The 19957-nt window shown below is 46.3% G+C and overlaps 1 pseudogene; it reads right to left on the bottom strand.

The window, feature by feature from the left end:
* Window positions 1-2511: 2511 nt before the first annotated feature.
* Window positions 2512-4740, bottom strand: LOC101987154 (annotated as a pseudogene).
* Window positions 4741-19957: the final 15217 nt, after the last annotated feature.

The following is a 19957-nucleotide window of genomic DNA, read 5'->3' as shown; positions in this document are numbered from 1 at the left end:
CCAGTGTTGCAGAGGAACTTTGGTGATTGTCCAGGCAGCCAGCTGTTTCTGCCATTACTCATATTTTTTTTGGAAGTTGCTTGCTTGCACTTCCTGCTTACTCAGTTAATATTATTTACTTCTTGGGTCTCTGAGGGAGTTGAAGACTAGATAGTTATAGTTTCCTTTGTTTATGAGGCTTAAAAAAGAAATTCCCTAAAGAAGTGTAAAGTATATAAAGTTGAGAGATATCAAAAGATAGTTTTTGATGGTAATGCAAATTATGATAGAAAGTAAATTAGGTACAAGACTTTGGACTCACCAAGATAGGATAGATATGGAGCATTTTCTCTGAATTTGTTGAATGCAAATGGACTAGACATTGCTGATGTATTTATTACCTGTATATATTGTATATATTTATTGTACTTATTGTATAATTTTTTCTTATATTAGCTATAACTGTCTTTTTATTTTAGATAAAAGGGGGAAATGTAGTGGCATTTCAAATGTATTTTAATAAATAAAGCTTGACTGAGGATGGGGAGAGTAAAACAGCCTGACTGGTCAGCCTTACAGCCAGGCAGTGGTAATACACACTTTTAATCCCAGTAGCCACACTAGTTGCCATAGAAACCAGGTGGCACATGCCTTTAATCCCAGTGGTACACACCTGTAATCCCAGCCCTAGAGAGGATTAGAAGATGGGAGGAAACAGCTCTCATACATGGTCTCATTCTGAGATTCTTGGAGGCAGAATCACCATTTCAAACTGAGGTTGAGATAAGTCATTGGCTGGTTGCTTTGCTGTTCTGGTCCTCAGATTGAACCCCAATTTATCTGAGTCTTTATTAATTGTATTTCAGTAGGAGGGTCTTTCTCTGAGAAGGGTACACTCTATAGGCCAGGCTGGCAGCCCAAACCAAGAAATCTTGAGTCAGCCTCCTGAGTGTTGGATTATAAATGTGAGCCCCCATTCATAAAAACACTAGTCCCAAGCAGACAATAAAACTTTCTTCCTTCTTTTCTTTTAAAGATTTATTTATTTTTAAATATATATTTTTATGTTCACTGATGTTTTGCCTGCATATGTGTCTCTGTGAGGGTGTGAGGAGTCCTGGAACTGGAGTTACAGACAAATATGAGCTGCTATGTGGGTGTTGGGAATTGACCCCAGGACCTCTGGAAGAGCAGCTAAACCATCGGTCCAACCTCTTAAAGACTTACCTTTATTATGGTATATATTTGCATGTGTGTGTATGTGTGTGTGTGTTCATGTGTGCATGATACAATGCTAATAGAGGCCAGAAGAGAGTGTTGGGTCCCCTAGAACTGGAGTCACAGGCAGGTGTGAGTCACCTGACTTGTGTGCTAGAACTTGGGTCCTCCATAAGATCAGTATGTTCTCTTAACTACTGAACTAACTCTCCAGTCCCAAATCTTTCTCCTTTTTTTATACTTCTTCAATTGCTCAGCATCATGTTGCATTTTATTTTATTCTATTTTTTTATCCATGCCAGGGATGGTATCTGTTATTGTAATCGTTTTGTTATTCTTTTTAAAATTTGTGTGTGTGTGGGTATGTGTGTGTGTGCATGCACACTTTCCAAGGCATACATGTAGAGGTTTGATATGGGATGTCTCCCTATTTGTTGTGAATATGTAATGTAGAATTTCCCTCTGTATGCTATGAATATGTTTCATTGCCATTGATTATTAAAGAAGTTGCTTTTGGCCAATGGCTTAACAAAATATAGCCAGACTGGAAGAAATATAAAAAGAGAGAGTAGGCAGAGTCAGGGAGAAGCCATGTAGCTGCTGCAGGATGCTGGATGCGGGATGAAATCTTACCGGTAGGCCACAACCACATGGCAATATACAGATGGATAGAAATGGGTTAATTTAAGATATAAGAGTTAACTAGAAATACGCTGAACCTATTGGCCAAAAAGTATTGTGATTAATATATTTTTTTGTGAAATTATTTAGGGGCTTGGTGGCCAGGAAACAAACGAGCAGCATCTGGCTACAAATATGGGTTGCTGTCATTGGTTGGTAAATAAAGCTGCTTTTGTATATAACAAGGCAGGTTAGAGCCAGGTGGAAAATCCAAGATACAGGAAAATAATGGCAGAGTCTCGGAGATACCAGCAGCCACACAAGGAGCAGCATGACAGAGCACTGGTAAGCCACGGGGCACATGGCAATGCATAGATTAATATATGGGTTAATTTAAGATGTAAGAGCTAGAAAGTAATAAGCCTGAGCCATTGGCAAAACATTTATTTATTTATTATCAATTGAATTTATTACAAGTTACTAAGCTCCAAGGCACATTACAGTATTCTGTTAACTACAGAAATGTATAAAGGACAAACAGAGCAAGTTCTCCATGTCTAGCTTTTCTCTCTACGGTTCAAAAGCATCCATGCATCAATAAACCCAAAACAAACGACACAAAGATCCAACACATTCAGGTCAGGAGAAACAAACTGAAACATTTTCTCCCTCACAAACTTGCAACAAAAAATACCCATCCCCTCCCAACACTCCCCTTACTATTTTGCAAACAAAACAGGAAAACAAAACAGAACAGAACAAAATTAAGTGAAGACTTCAACACTTGGGGCTGTTTAGAGAGAAGCTTTCACCATTTTATAGCATCAATTTTTTTTTTTTTTTTTTTTTTTTTTTTTTTTTTTAGGCAGCAACACTGGCCTTGGCAAAACAAAAACAACAAAAAAATCTTTTTGTGTGTTTTTCCTTTCAGAGTACATAACATTTACAAAAATACACACCGGCAGCAGTTGTTGCTAAGGGCTATTAACGCTGTACCTAGGCAAACATTCTGCCACCAAATAAATGCTAACGAATACGATGCAAATGACCCAATCAATATTATACTGCTTAACACAACCAGCTTATCCTTCAAATGAAGAAGTTACATACCTGTTTCAAAATATAGAAACATACGACGAAAATAATGTCTATACATAAGACTAACTTTTTGCAGTTATATTCACAATTCTACATCTTGGTGGGAAGGGAAATGGAGGCAGGTGGGGGGAAGGGCCCTCCAGATTGAAGAGGAGGTGGTCTAGGGCCAAAGGGGTCTCTGCCCTGCGGTTCAAGGGTCTCTCTCTTTTTTCACTTTAACATCCTCAGCTAAGATAGTTGCAATTTCGCCCTGCATGAAGGCCCAAGGTACATTAGACCCGACTAGGGGGCATTTCTCTCCGCTGGGGCAATACACCTCACCTGTAGCCCCCTGGGCTTTGATACTCTCTCTAGAACAAGGGAAACAAAATTTGTGGCTAGGGACAGACGGGCACTGAACGAAATGAGTGTCCTCCAAACATTCGTGGCAAATGGTACAGCAGAGGGGTCCGCTGTTGGCCATAGGGGAATCCGGAATGTTTTGGGGGTGCACTTGGTCCATGCCTGGGTGGGCGCTAGGCGGAGGGGGCGCCACCTGTAAATTCAGGTCCCCATTGCGTGATGCCATGCGACGCTGCCCTGGCATGGAGGCGGGCGACACCGGGCTGCTGCTGTTTCGCCTAGCGGATGCAGTGGTAGAGTGCACTGAACTGCCGTCCGTGGGCGAATGCGCTGTGCCCAGAGTGTCTGCCACTGACTTGAGCGCGGCCATGGGGGACGGACCGTTCTGGGGGGCTGACTCTGGCGGGGTGGTCCAATTGGAATGAGGTCCCAGAGGTGGAGGGGATGGGGGTGGTCCCCCTGCTGCGTGCCCTGGCGCCGCAAAGCTCCCCGCGGACATAGTGAGCTTCAGCGCCTCGCTCTGGTTTGCCATCCACTGCTGCCTCTGCTGCTCCTCGCCGAGCTTCAGTGCACCTTCAGCTGAGTCCGGAGGCTCCGGGGATGCCTTCCTTTTGCGCAAGCTGGAAGCTGCACCCCGACCCGTGGGCGCCGCTGGTGGCAAGGCTCCAGTTCCTGGAGGTGCACTGGGGGCGCGGCTGAGACTCACCAGCGCAGTGGGTAACCAGCAGTGGGACAGCTGGCCTCTAGATAGGGCTGGCCTCTAGATAGACAGCATGTCCGCGCCGGGCACGCCCTCCTTAAAGAAGCGCACAGCCTCAGGCAGTAGGTCCCCAAGTAGGCACCAGTCGCCTGAACCATGCTTCTTCTCGTACTCCAGGTATTTGAAGCCAGAGGACAGACCACGGCCAAAGTCTTTCATGCAATCCTGGTACATCTGTTTGGCCACCCCGGACGCGCTGGAGTACACGTTGCCGGAGCCCGTGGGATACTCAATGAACAGCTTTAGCTCATAGTCCATGCCGGGCTTGGAGACAGCGTCGAAGGCAAAGACACGACCCAGCAAAGAGTGGTCCTTCTTGAAGCGCACCTCGTAGGGCGTGCAGCCAGCCAGCGTGAGCAGTGTGTCACGGACCATCTTGGGCTTGTTGGCCCACTCCTCCGCACGGTTGCGCAGGCTCTCGCTCAGCTCGGCCAAGGTCTCAGCGTTGCGCTGCTTCTCCTTCAGCTCACGTTCCTGGTCCGTACCGAACCAGGTCTCTTGCCACCAGCACCCACGCCCATCTCTGCCACTGTCAAAGAGGTCGAAGACGGCGCGGAGGATACAGTGGCTGACACGCCAGGGGCAACCCCGAGACAGGCGGGGCCCCCTGGAGCACCGGGAGGCCCTGGAGTCGGGGCTCCTCTGCTGCCCCCCAAGCCGTGGGGCGGAGGCAGCACCGCGGCGCTGGCCGGGCCGTTTAGCAGAGTCTGCGGCAATGGTAAAATATTTATAATTAATATTAAGTCTCGGAGTGGTTATTTTAAAAGCAGCTGTAGGATCGGGCAGAACAAATAACCTTCCAGTTAAAATGGTACACCAACATGAAGCTCTCAAATTTTCACAGGGCCTAAAAAAGTTTAAATTAAAAAAAAAGGTTTTAGACCACACGAGTGGAGCAAAAAACAGCTTCCTAACTGTATCTCCCATGTGAGCTGCGATACAGAGATTCTAAAGCATATGGACTTGAGCATAGCATGACAAATCCCCACCTTGGTACGCAGAAGTGTCTTCAAACCAAACAACATTCTATATAGCGAATTTAACTTTTGCTCACACAGACAAAGAAGGCTAAAGGAGACACAGTAAAAAGAGGTCCATACAGGAAAGCCTCTGAACAGGTTCCAATGTATTTCACAATGTGTGAAATCTTAGGAAAGAAAGAAAATGGGTATAGACAGTTAAAGAAAGTAATAAATAGTTTTAAAAATAAAATAAGGTCTTTAAAGAAAAAGTAAAAGTAATATAAAAGAAAAAAGTCACATAAAGATTGAAAAATACACAGGGAGTCTGGATCCTATATGTTATTGTGTTGATTTTGAATTTTTTGATGGCTGGTGGACAAGAGATAGCTGCTGGGAGACACGGGATTGAAAGAGAGACTGAAAAAAAATACCAAACTAAATATTTTAAAAATGCTTTTTCTTTAAGGCATTAAAATTAAAAAAGTAAAAAATATATTTGTAAAATGGAACTTAAAAGACACATTACTTGTAGAAGCAGTTTTACTTTTGTTTCCATAGGAAACAAGAGGCTACAGATTAATTCTACATTAAGATGGACCAGCTTTGATCAAGGAAGACCTCCTGAACCTTGACAGAGATAGCTATCAACAGAGATTATAGGTGGTCTTCCCAGGACTTGGCCTTTTTCTCATATTTTCTCAGGGATCCTTGCTGTGGGACAATGTTCTGTTCCCTGTCACTTGTATTTTAAATAAATGCTGATTGACCAGTAGCCAGGCAGGAAGTATAGGCAGGACAACCAGGCAGGAAGTAGAGACATGGCAAGGAGAACAGGAGAATTCTGGGAAGTGGAAAGATTCAGTCTGCAGTTGTCATCCAGACACAGAGCAAGCAAGATGTGACTGCCTCACTGAAAAAGGTACCAAGCCACATGGCTAACACAGGCAAGAGTTATGGGCTAATATAAGTTATAAGAGTTAATAAGGAGCCTGAGATAATAGGCCAATCAGTTAATAATTAATGTAGACTTCTGTGTGTTTCTTTGGGACTAAATGGCTGTGGGACCTGGCAGGACAGAAATCTCAGTCAACAAATGGTGTGCCAATGTGTGGCTGACTAAATCCACTTAAAAACCCAAGAGAGCTTGGGAAATAATTCTAGAAAAAAAGTACAGAGTTAAGCATGGCTTCTTGGTAGCATTTTCTCAGGTGGGCTCTATTAGCTAGAGGCAAGCACTCTCACTTAAGAGAGGGTTCCTGACTCAGCTTTAGCTACAAAACCTTGCAACTCTTTTAAGAGGCCCTTCCATGAAACACTTAAATGGTGTTGATGAAAAGCTGACCGCATGCTTTTTGGTGGTGGCAGGGACCTTGAAACACCATAGAGTTGTGGCAATAAACATGGCTCCAGCCAACAGCCCTCAAAGCCACAGCCTTAATCCTAGCCATATTGCTTAGCAAATTAAAGACTCATGTGGTCAAAAAGAGAGAGATATACAAAAAAGATAGATTAAGATGAAGAAAATCTATAAATGGTTTACTGTGTGTTAAATATATATGTATAAGCTTGGGAGAGAAAAGAAAAAGGATAAAGCCCTTAAAATAGAAAAGGAAGAAAGAGAGTAGTTGGGTGTGATGCCACACACCTTTAATCCCAACACTTGGAAGGCAGTGGCAGGTGGATCTCTATGAGCTCAAGGACAGCCTGCTCTACGGAGTGAGTGGTGCCAGGACAGCCAAAGATACACAGAGAAACCTAGCCTTAAAAAGCCAAAAATTTTAAATAAAAATTTAAAAAAATAGAGTTTAAAATAAAGCCACGTAAAGATGGAAAATATACAGAGAGTCTGGATACTGTATGTTATTGTGCTGTATTTAAATTGTTTGATGGCTGAGGAAGGAGCAAAAGCTGATAAAAGACATTTGATTATAAATGCTGCTAGATTAATCCAGCATATATATAAATGCTGCTAGATTAATCCAGCATATATATTTTGAAAATGCTTGACTTCAAAATTTAAGTCAAGATGTATGTTACTTTGGAGAAGAGGTTTTGCTTTTGTTTCCACAGGAAATGAGAGGCTGTGGATTCATTCTGGATTGAGAAAAATAAGGTTTGATCAATCTCTGATCCTGAGAAATCTCTGATAGGAGCAGATGGCCCAGATGATCCAACATTTCAGAGGACCTCTGTTGGAGTTTCCTCCGAGTTCTACATCCAGAACAGTTTCAAGACTGCTAGCTGAGATGATCAAGCCTCACAGAATTTTCCAGTCAGGATTTGACTGTAATTCTAAATTTTCTTTAGTGCCCCCAATCAGCAGGAAGTACCCTGTAAAACTATGCCCACACTTCCAAACCAAATGTATTATAGATGTTTACCTTTGTTAACCATGTTGGTTACAAGTTGTTATGGATAATGGTCATTAGAAAAGCTAAACAAAGGAGACTCGATTCAGAGTTTTTGTTTAAAAAAAGGGGATGACGTGCTGTGGGACAATGGTCTCTACCCTGCCACTTGTATTTTAAGTAAATGCTGATTGGCCAGTAGCCAGGCAGGAAGTAGAGGTGAGACAACCAGGCAGGAAATAGAGGAGGGACAATTAGACACTTCTTGCCTTCTAGCCTCTTAATGCAGTATCTCTCTTATTTATACAACTTCACTGTAAATTTCAGTCTATCTGGTCTGCAAGCTTCTGGAAAAATCTCTAGCTCCATCTTCCATATTGCCAAAGGAGTATTGGGATTATAGATGGGTGCCAGCACATATGACCCTTTATGTATTTTCTGGGAATTAAACTCCAGTCATTAGGTATACACAGCTAATGATTTTAACCCATGAACCACCTGCCATCCTGTGACCATAGTATTCAATCCACATTTGTCGAACTTTATTTCAAACTATGTTGAATCGACCATTCCATGCTTCAGCCCATTTCGGGAGATCATTTTTTATTTTGGGACCAGCAATAGAAGAAAAAGCACATCCAGCGATTTGTAAAACGAATAATCTTCTATTGGGCCAACATGAAGCTAGAGGGTTCTACGAGGGAAGGAGGGGAAGGATGACTTGAGCCCAGTTCAAGACAAGACTCCAGTGATAAAGTCTGACCCCTCTGCCACCACCTGTTGTCTGAGAAAAAAGCTGGGGGCAGAAATTTGGTCTTTGTAGATTCTTCAGAATTTTTCAGGATAAATATCAACAAGATGTTAATGTGCTCAACTTTACGCAATGAGCAGATGACACCAGCTGAATGACTGAGACAATGGGAACTAGCTTGAATGCAGGATTTATTACCTCATGTCTGAATGTTGGCCCTGTGGTTGATTTGATCCGGTCTCCAGTGCTGCAGAGAACTCCTGGGCTTTCCTGAAAGCACCAAGGCTTTTCTTCTGAAGAGAGGAATGTGGTTGCAGACAGGCCTGTATCTTTTTTTTTTTTTTTTTTTTTTTTTTTTTTTTTTTTTTGTCAAAAAGGTATACAGGAGAGAGAAATCCTGTTCTTTGACTCAATTCTCTGTAATTCAGAGGTCATTTGAATGCCGTTGCTAGGAACCTAACTTAAGCTGCTTTAAGCAAAACCAATGTATCTGTGAATCCGTTGACTCGTGTGACTGAAAGTTTATGGGAGGGTTCTTTTAAAAACTAGCTTTTAAGAAGTTTGTCTAAGGGTTTAAACAGCACCCCCCCCCCCCCATTAGCTTTTGTCTTTATGTGGCTCTTCCTGGCTGTGGCTCCAATCAGGCAAGTTTTCTGGGCCTCTTGGCAAGAAGCTTCTGGCAGCTCTGGCTCAAATGTCTCAGCAGTCTCCTGAGTCTCAAAGAGAGCATTCTCTCCAGCCAGTCCAGCAACGGTCTGGAGAAGACTGTGCTTGGCCTGGACTTAGCCCTGAGCCAATCAATCTCTGCAGCACACAGATGAAACACTACAATTATCTAAGCATGGACCTGCGGCCTCTCAATGAGTGAGAGAAAACAGATTAGCCCTCGCGATCACAAGGACCAGTGGGAGAGGCAGGTTTGCAAACAACAACAACAACAGAAACAGGAGAGTAAACACTGCACAAATAAAACGAATAAACAACAGCCCCAGCATCTTTCCACACAACAAGCTTACAGAGTGAGAGGATAGGAGCACAGGTTCTCTAAATCTTTGCTTTAGTTTGGATGGTATGTGTTAGCCATGTTGTGGGCTCTTTAAGGAGTTAGCTGCCCATTTTTCTGCGAAGGCAGTATTTAGTGACAGAGATTTCTAACACACTGATCTTATCAACCCTTTCTGGTTGACGTGCTGGGGATGGTTTTCCCATCCGTTGCTTCTTAGCTTTGCTATGTTTCCATTATATAATTTTAGATCTCAGTAGACGCATGCTTTTATTCATTCTGACATGAAGTAGTTTTAGGAATCAGTTACTCTGACTTAACTTCCACGATCCAGTTTCCTCATTTGTAAAATGAGTGGCAACCTTTCTTCCTGTGTTTTAAACATGTTTATGAAGATGAAATAAGGTCAATTTATTTCAAAGAGTAGGCCTCAAGACAGTGCTCTGAGCTCACGCTGACAGAGGGTGTTCAGTGGTACCCATAGCAGATACTGCAAGCAATTCATCTGCAGCATATGTTCCTTCTGCCAAATAGAGCAGGAGTTCCTCCTCCCTTGCCCCAGCCAGCCAAGGCCAGCAGCAGGAAAAAAAGCCACATTAGCGGAGAGAAGTCAGATGCCAGTTAGAGCCTGAAGAAGACAGAAGGAACTAAGGCAAACAGGTCACAGGCAAAGAGAGCAGGTTAAAGAAGAAAGTGGGAGGCCGGCCCTTTCCTGAGTGCACTACAAAAATGTAGCCCCTTCCAATGAACTCTGAGGAGCTGCAGAGATGACTTGGTGGTTAAAGTGCTTTCAGTACAACCCCAAGGACCTGATTCAGCTCTCACAGCCATGTAACCAGTGAGGCACAGTCTCATGGCTGTAACCCCAGCAACGTAGTGGGAGGAGGCAGGAGAATCGCTGGGCCTTGTTGGCTTCCAGCTTAGGTGAAAAAAAACAAAGCTCCAGGTTCAGCTAGACAACCTACCTTTACAAGGGAGGCTACCTGATGTACCTTTCAATACACAATCACACCCACATGCACATACATGCACAATACTCTTGCACTCACATCAACACACAGACTTGGAGCAATTCCAAAGACACAGATTTAGAACATTCTGGTCATTCCCTTGGTCCCACGGCTCCAGCAGGCTCTCCTGATGGCTCTCCTCCTGCCCACTGGCAGTCCAAGGTGGCCCAGGATTCTTTACCCACCCCACCTGCAACAGGCTCACTTTCTGGCACTCCATCCAACACCTACGATGGGTAAGCCTTCCCTCTCCCTGCCAGTGTAAATGCTTTCCTGGATCCACGGGAATGACCATCAGGTGTCTAGCACCCCTCTGGTATTCTCGGACGTGGAGGAACCCCCAGTCACTTTGCTGACACTCACCTCTGGCCACTTCCCATGAGTGATGCTTAGTCTCTTGAGTGTGGTCTTCACCCTCTGGCTCCATTCACAATCTTGGTACTTGGTGATGGTGTCTCCTCCGGCTTTGGCCCTTGGCCCTGCCCAGTGTGATGATGGCTCACTGGGCAGCTTGTGCCCACTTAACCCGGTTCTCTCTGAGTTCCTGGGATGCCTCGGGCTTTCAGACTTTGAAGCCTTTCCCCTTCCTCATGCATGGGAGCTTCATCCTCGACCATACCTCCAAGCTCCCCTGTGGGATGTCTTTCAGAGAACATCAGACTCCACACCTAGCATCGGACTTAGGAGTTTCTAAACTTTCCTGCATTTGCAGTCAAATATGGCCCTAGTACCCCATAATCTACCCAAATGGCTACCTGCCTGCATCCTAAATCCCAGTATTATACAGAACATTTACAACCTCTGCCGGCAGCCAGTTAAATGGAAGGAGGTCCCTATGTCCAAGCTTTGGTATCTTTACTCCAAGTCTTCACTCCGTTCTTCCTGTTCACCCACTCAGCTCCTTCTGCCTATGAAGCCTGAACCAGAGGGAACCTCCCCTACTCTTGCCCTGTAACCAGCACCTTGTCCGCCACCGTGCACAGCCCATCTCCTCGGCTCACTTGCTCTCTTTTCCTCCCCAGCACAGGGTGCTCTAGCCACCCCACTCTGGTACCTGCTTTCAGTTTACTCCACCAGCAGCCTTCAGTCCCCCAACTACTCGATCCTGATTCCAGTGGGAACCCCCCCCCCCTTTAGTTCTTCCCACTTGGCCCAATCCAGCCTCAGTTTTTCTTTTTGTGGGAGGTTTCTGGGGTGGATGGCCTGATCAACGTATATGTCTTCTTCTCATTAAGTAAACTCTCTCAAATAGGAAAAAAAAAAACCCTGGCATCTTATACCTCTGACTCCTTTACTTTCACGGAAGAATCCCAATCCCAATCCTATAGTCTTATCTTCCATGACATATACGCGATTCTATCAACTTAGTTCTCAAAGAGCACAGGCAAGTTTGAGAACAGACACAACACACCAAACTAACAGAGTACGTCTGGTCAGGGCTGAGGCAGTCCCAGACCAGGATCCCCAAAGAGACGACAGCACCCCAGGGAGCATTCTAGCTAGAGACTTATTTATAACTTGCCTTCCAAGTATTCTCTGTAAGGCTACCCTTGAGCCAGTAAACTATGGGAAATTCCAAGAGGTCATCCAGGACAAACAGGAAAACCTGTCTCAGTTCCTAGAAGACCTCACAAAGGCCCACTTATACCATACCAATCTAGACTCCAAAACCCAGACGAACAACTCCTTATGGCCTATTTCATCTCCCCAAATTTCCCTGACATTAGAACTAAGTTTAAGCCTCTGGAGAGAGGACCCCTAGCCCCACAGGCGGAAGTCTTAGCGCTAACCTTTAAGGTGTACCATGGGAGAGATGCTAACCTTTAAGGTGTACCATGGGAGAGATGAAAAAGCCCATAAACAGAAATACCAATTGCTGCTCAAGACCATTCAACCAGCTTTGGCAACTGCCTAGGCTCCCATGTTTCCTAAGGCTTAAGGACCACTGGGCTCCTGCTTCAAGTGTGGTCAGGAGGGTCACTGGGCCTGGGCCTGCCCTGACCCCTGCACACCACATCCAAAGTGCCATCAAGAGGGACACTGGGCTCTTAACTGTCGTTTTGTCCTTCACAGTGCAGGGACATCAGATCCAGATCACCCATGAGGACAGCTGAATGGGCCTGAGCCCCCCAGGAATCACTACAGTGTCAGGAAGATCCTTCTCCTCCCTCTTGGATGCTGGGGCCACTTACTCAGTCAGGCTTGATGGAGTTTTGGGACCCAGCTCTCCTTCTAATTTCCATATTGCCAGGGCCGTCTTACCAATCTTGCCAGTCCCCACCGCTCAGTTGGAATTCATGGGTGTTCCTCTCACTCATCCTTTCCTGGTGGTGCCAACCTGTTCTGTCCCTTCGTTGGGAGGAGATCTTCTATTTCCTCTGCTCCCTCTCAGTCACCTGACCTCAACCTCTCTAGCCGCCCCAGTCCCCCTTCTCCTAGTCACTCAGCCTGCTGGCTCCAGCACTCTAGCTCCTTTGCCAACCTCCCAGGTGGACCCCCACGTCTGGGATGCCCAAAACCCTTCTGTTGCCAAACACCCCTGCCATCATCCAGCCTCCGAGGACGCCTTCTTCTCTGTCCTCTTCAACACCCGGTCATAAAACATCTTTGCTTTCACCTAAGCTGACCCTGGTCCTCACCTCTGTACCCAGCTCACCTGGACTGTGCTACTCCAGGGGCGCTGGGACAGCCCGTACCATTTGTCCAGGCCCTGATCTCCAATTTGTTCTCTCTCTCTCTCTCTCTCTCTCTCTCTCTCTCTCTCTCTCTCTCTCTCTCTCGTCTAAACTTATACAGTATGTAGATATGTAGATGACCTTCTCCTCTGCAGTCCATCCCGACAAATTAGCCAAACTGATATCTCTGTTCTTCTAAATTTCTTGTCCAGCTGGTACTACAAGAGCAGCCGAACACAAAAGGCACAAAGTCACCAGGCGAAGTTGGCAGCTTAAACAGGAGACAGTTTAACAGGAGACACTACCGGCGGACAGTGCTCAACTCCGTGGCGAGTCAGAGAGTATTCAGTTTCAGAGAATAGCAGGTTTGAATAGCAGAGGTGAGCACACTGTCCATACGGGATGGAGCTGTGACCTCCGCGACTGTGCTGTGCAGGCACCGCCTTCTGCAGAACTGATCCCTGGCTTGGGAGACGCTCCCCCACTTCTTTCTCTTTTTCTCCTTCCTCCTTCCCACCCTCCTCTCCTCTTTCATCCTTTCCACCTACCCCTCTCCTCTCCCTCTTCTCCTCCTTCCTCTCCTTCCTCTTCCTTTTCATTCTCTACCTCCCTCTTGCTGCCATTTGCTGTATTTACCTCCCATCATCCCAGCCTCCACGGTCTCCTTTATCACAACACTCAGGCCACTTAAGCTGCTGTTGGAAGCTCTACCAGGGATGCCCAGTGGCAGGTGGGTTTGTGACAGGGATAGCAACTCCTCAAATGTTATCTTGGGTGTGGGGAGGGGTGCATGGCTGTATCTCTCTCTCTGGGTGTCTAAGCAGGAAGGCCTGATGGTCACCTCATGGCAAGAGATGCAGTGTCCTCTGCAGAGCAGGCTGTCGGGTGGACGATGGATCCTTTGTGTGACTCATGCCAGCCTCCTCTGTTCTTTCTGCAGCGGAGTCCTAGTACACCAGGGGTGGCTCCTTCACAGAGGCTCGCCCCATCTTGTTCCTGAGGGGCCTTTGGTGGGTTCTTCAGTTCCTCCTCTGGGCTACTGTGGCCTGTGAATAACAATGTAGGCACGTGTGTGTGTGTGTGTGTGTGTGTGTGTGTGTGTGTGCACATGGATGCGTGTGTGTACAAATGTTTCTTCTGTGTGGGGTTAAGGCTGGCACCTTCTACTCTGCTGTCTTGGTGAGCTGCAAACAGTCTTCTGCAGGCTGAGGGAGTGGCACCAACATGCCAAGCGGTAGGAATGCGTGGTCATCCGCGGCTCTTCCCAACAATCCTTGGCTCCCTCACTGGCTTGGTGTTCTCCAATGATGAGTTTATTACTGGTCTAACTTATGGCCATCCTTGCTCTGAACTAAGGACAATTCCCTCTAGAGATGACGGGCTTTTACCTTTGCCAGTGGCTGATGGAAGCACACTGGGATCCCTCAGATCCACAGGCAGGCTTGCCATCACTGCAGGATGAATTCTGGGCTCAGTGCCCTTTCCTTGTTATTCAGAGTAGACCCAGAGCTCTAGAACATGGCCATCATCTGTCCTGTGAGTGCCTGCTGCTCAGCCTTCAGCTCTTGGCATGCCCATATCTAGTACAGGCACTCTGTGCAGGGTACAATTCTGCAGTGTGGTCAGTAGCTATGCTGAGCTGTCCCCCTCCTTGAGAACAATGTTCAGGGCTTGGTAAGTCATCCGTTAAGTTTAGAAAGTTTCTTTCTACTCTCATTTCATTTAAAAATTCTCCAATTGTCATTTTAACTGATCTTCTCCATCATTACCTTAATGCAGACATCTTTTTTTTTTCCAATAGAAATTATCATTTTTGTTTGTTTGTTTGTTTGTTTTTCCCAGGAACTTCTTCCCGACCTCCCGGGGTGCTTACTGAAATGGCTATCTTCATTTTTATAACACAAATATATCCAACTTGACAATGCAAAACAGATAAAATTAATTTTATGCATATAAGGCTAAAATAAAATATATCGTGGTACCCTATATAGACACACCCAAACCCTCAATGATCAGGGGCTAAAATTACAGAAAATCCCGAGATGAGTCCACCGAGCCGCTCAAAGGTAAATGCAATGGGAGACACATTCTTGTTTTCTGGAAATGAGAACTATTTGATGAGAGTGTGGAATTTAAAAACAAAAAAATTTGCACCAGTGTCTTGTTTGCATGTATTTCTGCCCACCAGGTGAGTGCAGGGCCCACGGAGGCCAGAGGGTGTCAGATCCCCGGGACCTGGAGTTACAAGTGGTTGTGAGTCATCATGTGGGTACTGGGACTCTAACCTGGGACCTTTGGAAGAGCGGTCTGTACTCGTAACAGCTGAGCCATCTCTCTGGCTCCAATAGTGTGGATTTTTGAGGTGCATATTTGAATATACAGTTTTCCATCTAAAGAAAAAGGAAGCAGTTCGTCTTGCTCCGCAATTGACCTGAGGAAGTTTACTGTTAGGGATGTGTTGACATCATAGCTCAGTTGGGGGAGCTTCCAAGGTTTTCTTTGTCTGGAATACTTCGACTAACGAATATCTGTAGGGCCAGAGAGATGGTTAAGAGCCCTTCCTGCCCTTGGAGAGGACCCAGGCTTGAAGCCCAATACCACAGATGCTCACAGGCATCTGTAACTCCAGCTCAGAGAATCTGGCTCCCTCTACTGGCCAGAGTGGGCACTGCACCACAGGACATCTTTACATCCACACAGGCAAAACACCCATATACACAAGCAAAGGAAAACAAAAGAAATATAAATCTTATTTGAGTGTGAGCTAGGGATAATTTGTAAACAGCCCTGGCTCAAACCCTTTTACAGGGCTTTGCCGTCCTTCAGGGCATTTTAAACATTAGAAGTAATTTGAAGCTTCTGTAATCCCCAGACTTGAGTAATTCAGGACGATTTTCTCTTCAGAGACAAGAAAAGCTGGGGAATAGAAATCTACTTCAAGGTGTTGGTAGACTTAAAACAGGCAGTGTGGAAACACGGACCTGGAATTTTGGACCGCACAGAAGCATGCTGGGCGCCTTTTCCAGAGAATACAGATGCCCGGGGCGGGCCCTGTGGTGGGCCCTGTGGTGGGCCTCTGAGGCTCAGTGATGCTGTCTATGTCTTTTACAGTCTGTTTCTAAGAATAGTTTAATCTTGCTCTAGATTTTGATTTTTGGGCAGCTAGACACACATCTTTTTCACTTTTCCTGCGTATGTACCTATGTGCGCATGTGCGAGTGTCGGTAAACGTTGGTATCTCAGCCCTTCATCTTGTTTTTGAGACACGGTCTCTCACGGAACCTAACCTTGGGCTTGTTGTATCAGCTAGACTGGCTGGCCAGTGAGTCCCAGGCATTTTCCTGTCTCCATATCTACAGTGCTGGGGTTCCCAGTATATGCCACCATGCCCAGCTTTTACAGGGCATTGGGGTTCCACACTCAGGTCCTTGAACAGTAAACACTTTACACACCCCTTCTGTGCCCCCCCCCGGGGTTCCTTAGTGATGCACATTAAATTATGTTTTCCCAAGCGTAAGTTGAAGCCCCAACTTCCAGCATGGCAGAATAGGACTATCTGAGGTTTTTATAGAAGTCAACCAGCTAACACTAGACCGTAAGAACCAGCTAACACCAGGCCATGAAGAACCAGCTAACAGTAGACCATGAAGATGTGCTCAATCTTATGTGACCAGAGTCCTTCGGGCACCTAGATGGACAGAAGCCAGCTGCCAGGGTGACCCTGAGGTGAGGCCTGCTGGGAAGTGACAGACAGGCTGAGGGTGTGAAGCAGGACTATGTGCCTGGCTGCTGCCTCCAGTTCAGCTTCTGGCTCCAGAGCTCTGACAGCGTGAACCTCTCTGGTTAGCCTCTAACTTGGGGTTCTTTTCTTTCCTATTGCATGCAGAGAGAACAGCTCTACCCAGAAAGCAAGTGTGGGTGGGGCTAGAGAGTCTCCTTTTATTTTACATTTTTATTTATTTTTTTGAGACTGAGTTTCCTCTCTCTATAGTCGTGGCTGTCTTGGATCTCCCTGTGGAATTAGGCTGGCCTTAAGCTCACAGAGTTCCTCCTGTGTGGGATCAAAGGAGTGCACCACTACACCCAGCTAGAGGGTCTGTCACGTGTGGAGTGAACTCCAGGGATAGAGGACAGCATGCAGGGACACAGCGCACAACAGACAGGGCTGCTGAGAAGCTTGGCTCCCACAAATATGTCTTTGACAGGGCTGTGGACTCGGATTGTCCATCCAGGAGGCAGAACAGGGAATCATTTCTTTAGTGGTCAATGCCCAAGTCAGGTTTAAGGTTCCCTTGCGTATCAAGAGAATGGTACGAACCCTGGGCCTTTTGCTAGTCTTTCGCAATGGGAAAACCTGGGCTAGGAGGCAAGTCGGGTCCAGTGCAGGCCTGAGGTGAGATGAGGTGGGTTACACTGGAGTGGTCAGGTGACACCCAACTAGGGCAGTTGTGACAGATGAGACACTGCTTAGGACCAAATGCTGTGTTTCTCCGAAGTTCATTCCCTGAAGCCTTAACCTATCACGGAAGGTAATTAGGTTTGGATGAAGTTGAGTGCATGGAGCCCCATCCTATGATTAGTGCCCTTCTAGAAAGAGGCAGAGACTCAAGTCCCCTCTCTCCGTGTCATGGAAGGGAGCAACAAGAAGCCAGCCATTTCCAGAAAAGGAGCAAGCTGGCGCTATGATCTGGGGCTTTTCAGCGGTCAGGAGGGCGAGAAATTAGTCTCAACGTCAGCACAGAGCGAGTATCCTGAGGGGCACCGGCAAAGGACCAAGTCCTGGTGCTGGTTTACAGCTGCGGGGTTCAGCGCCACCTCTTTCTTCCCATTGTTTTCAAATCTCTGCCTAAATCCTCAGTCTTGTTTGTTATCTCTATACACAGAGAATGCATGTTTATTTGAGATTAATAGATGATAATTTCAATATCCAAGTGCCTGTAGGACTTCTTCTCTTATGTCCGTTTCTCTACATATTTTGTCTTCAAATGGTTCCTGTCTGACAAACTGGGTGTTTAGTGTAGAAACACTTCAAGATGTGGGAGGACATCTTCCCCTAGCTGTGAGCCACACTTACCCTGCCGGCCACCAGGGGTCGCCCGAGCTCCATTGCTGGAGTCTTGCTGCCGTAAACAAGAGGTTTCAAAGGTGAATTTTCTTTCCCTTCTAACCAAATCCATGGACAAGCTTTTGCAGGACGTCTACGCCAATATTCTGCGTCCCCACCAAGCTGCACCCTCTTGCCCTTATGTACAGAGCTGGTTTTAAACGGGAGTGAAGTCAGAGACATAAAAAATATCATTCAAGATTATGTAAAGATACTTTCAGAAACACGAAAATAGGGTTTGGTTTAAGAAGAAGCACACTAAAAAATATCAAATGTCATTGTTCAGGCAAAGGGGTGAACTTGGATGAAGGCAAAAGATGCAGGAAGGAGAAAGAGTGCCGACCATGACGACGGTAGTTGCGTGCAGAGGCTGCGTGAACGTTTACATCAACAACAATGTCTTGGGTTAAGAATATGGAGAGAGCGGTGGGAGTTTGGGGTGGTCTTCGTGGATGAAACGTTTGCTGCATAAACACAAGGGTCTGAGTTTGGATACCAAGCACCTGCTTAAAGCTCCGAGGGCTTGCCTGAGGCCGGGGAAGGAGCTTTCTTCAGGTGAGTGCTCTCAGTGCTCAGCCAGGGCTGGGAATAGAGCCGGTCCCACTAGCTGTATTGGAACCTCTCAGAGGTTCAGCCAGATCGTGGCGTAGGGTAAGAGACCCAACCAGAGAAAACCATCCTGCCTCTGAAACCAGAGCCAGTGAAAGAAACACACCCTGGTTCTGAGACCTGAGCTAGTGAAAAACATACTTTAACCCTGAACCCAGTACCAAAGAAACATGCCCTGACTCTGAAACCAGTACCAAAGAAACACACTTTGTCCCGAGAGTCAGAGTCAGTGAAAGAAATACACCCTAGAGTCAAAAGGCTTAGAACGGCCGGTGAAAGAAACACAGTTTGGCTCTGAAATCAGCCATCTCTGCCCCTGACCAACTAACCAATCCCTAAACAGGGAAAAACTAACCAATCTCTCTTCTCCCTGGGAATACTCCACCCCTAAGGAACCCTATATAAGCCCTGCACCTGTTCAGTTTGGGGCTGCTCTTCCTCCACCCTGGTAGAGGCAGCTGCTCTCCTGGATTCTTCCTTCCTAATAAATCTCTCTAGCAAGGTTTAGGTGAGGACCTTCTTTTGCCGGAGCAGTTGGCTGCTATGCTTATGGTGGCCAACGCTATTGCCTGACTCCCGACTGCCAGTGCGCTCTGCTACCTGAGCTGTTACACTCCTTTTTTCCGACTGCCAGGATCCTGTTCCATCTGAGCTGTGCCGCTTCCACGTGAGTGGAGCAGGCCTGGTCTCTATTTATTGGTTGTTTTGAGTCAGATATTTGTTTGTGTGGTCTCGGCTGTCCTAGAACTAACTCTGTAGATCAGTCTGGCCTCAAACTCAAGAGATCGGCCTGCCTCTGTCTCCTGAGTGCTAGGACTAAAGGCATGAGCCACCACTGCCTGGCTATTTTAATTTTAATGGATGTGTATCTATGGCAGTGCCGACAGAGACCAGCAGAGGGCGTCAGATCCACTGGTGTTGGACTTACAGGCAGTTGTGAGGTGTTTGACATGGGTACTGGGAACTAAACTCAGGTTCTACCGAAGAGCAACAAGCGCTCTTACCCGCTGATTCATCTCTCCAGTCCTGATCATAATATTCCTGAGGACCTTCACGGAACCTTTGAGAAATCATTTCGGGTGATAGAAATTACAGAGTACCCAGTGCCCAACGAGGTAGACGCCAGAAAGCTCGTCATCTAAGCAAGAGTTCCCATTCATAGAAGCAGCAGAGAGAGAAACATGACCTGTCATGAAGAGGAATATCAATGGACTGAAAGCAACCCGGAACTGACGAGAGGCTAGAAGTCATCTTTAGAGCTGTCTCGATATGCTCGAAAGGTGAGGGAGATGCATGGAGGATTGACGTGACAGCAAACGGGAACTAGCAGAAGTTTAGACGGAAGACAGAACTAGGGACACAACGGCAGAAGCCATCTAACATGGACCGTGGAGAAAGGAGGGCTGTGGCCCAGCAGGCAGTGCTGGGGTTCTGTCTCCCTACCTGCATGACAACTGCATTGGAGCCCTGGAGCTGG

This window comes from Microtus ochrogaster, linkage group LG1 (assembly GCF_000317375.1).
Source record: "Microtus ochrogaster isolate Prairie Vole_2 linkage group LG1, MicOch1.0, whole genome shotgun sequence".
In the NCBI taxonomy this organism is placed as follows: Eukaryota; Metazoa; Chordata; class Mammalia; order Rodentia; family Cricetidae; genus Microtus; species Microtus ochrogaster.
This window is presented reverse-complemented; position numbering and strand designations above follow the sequence as displayed.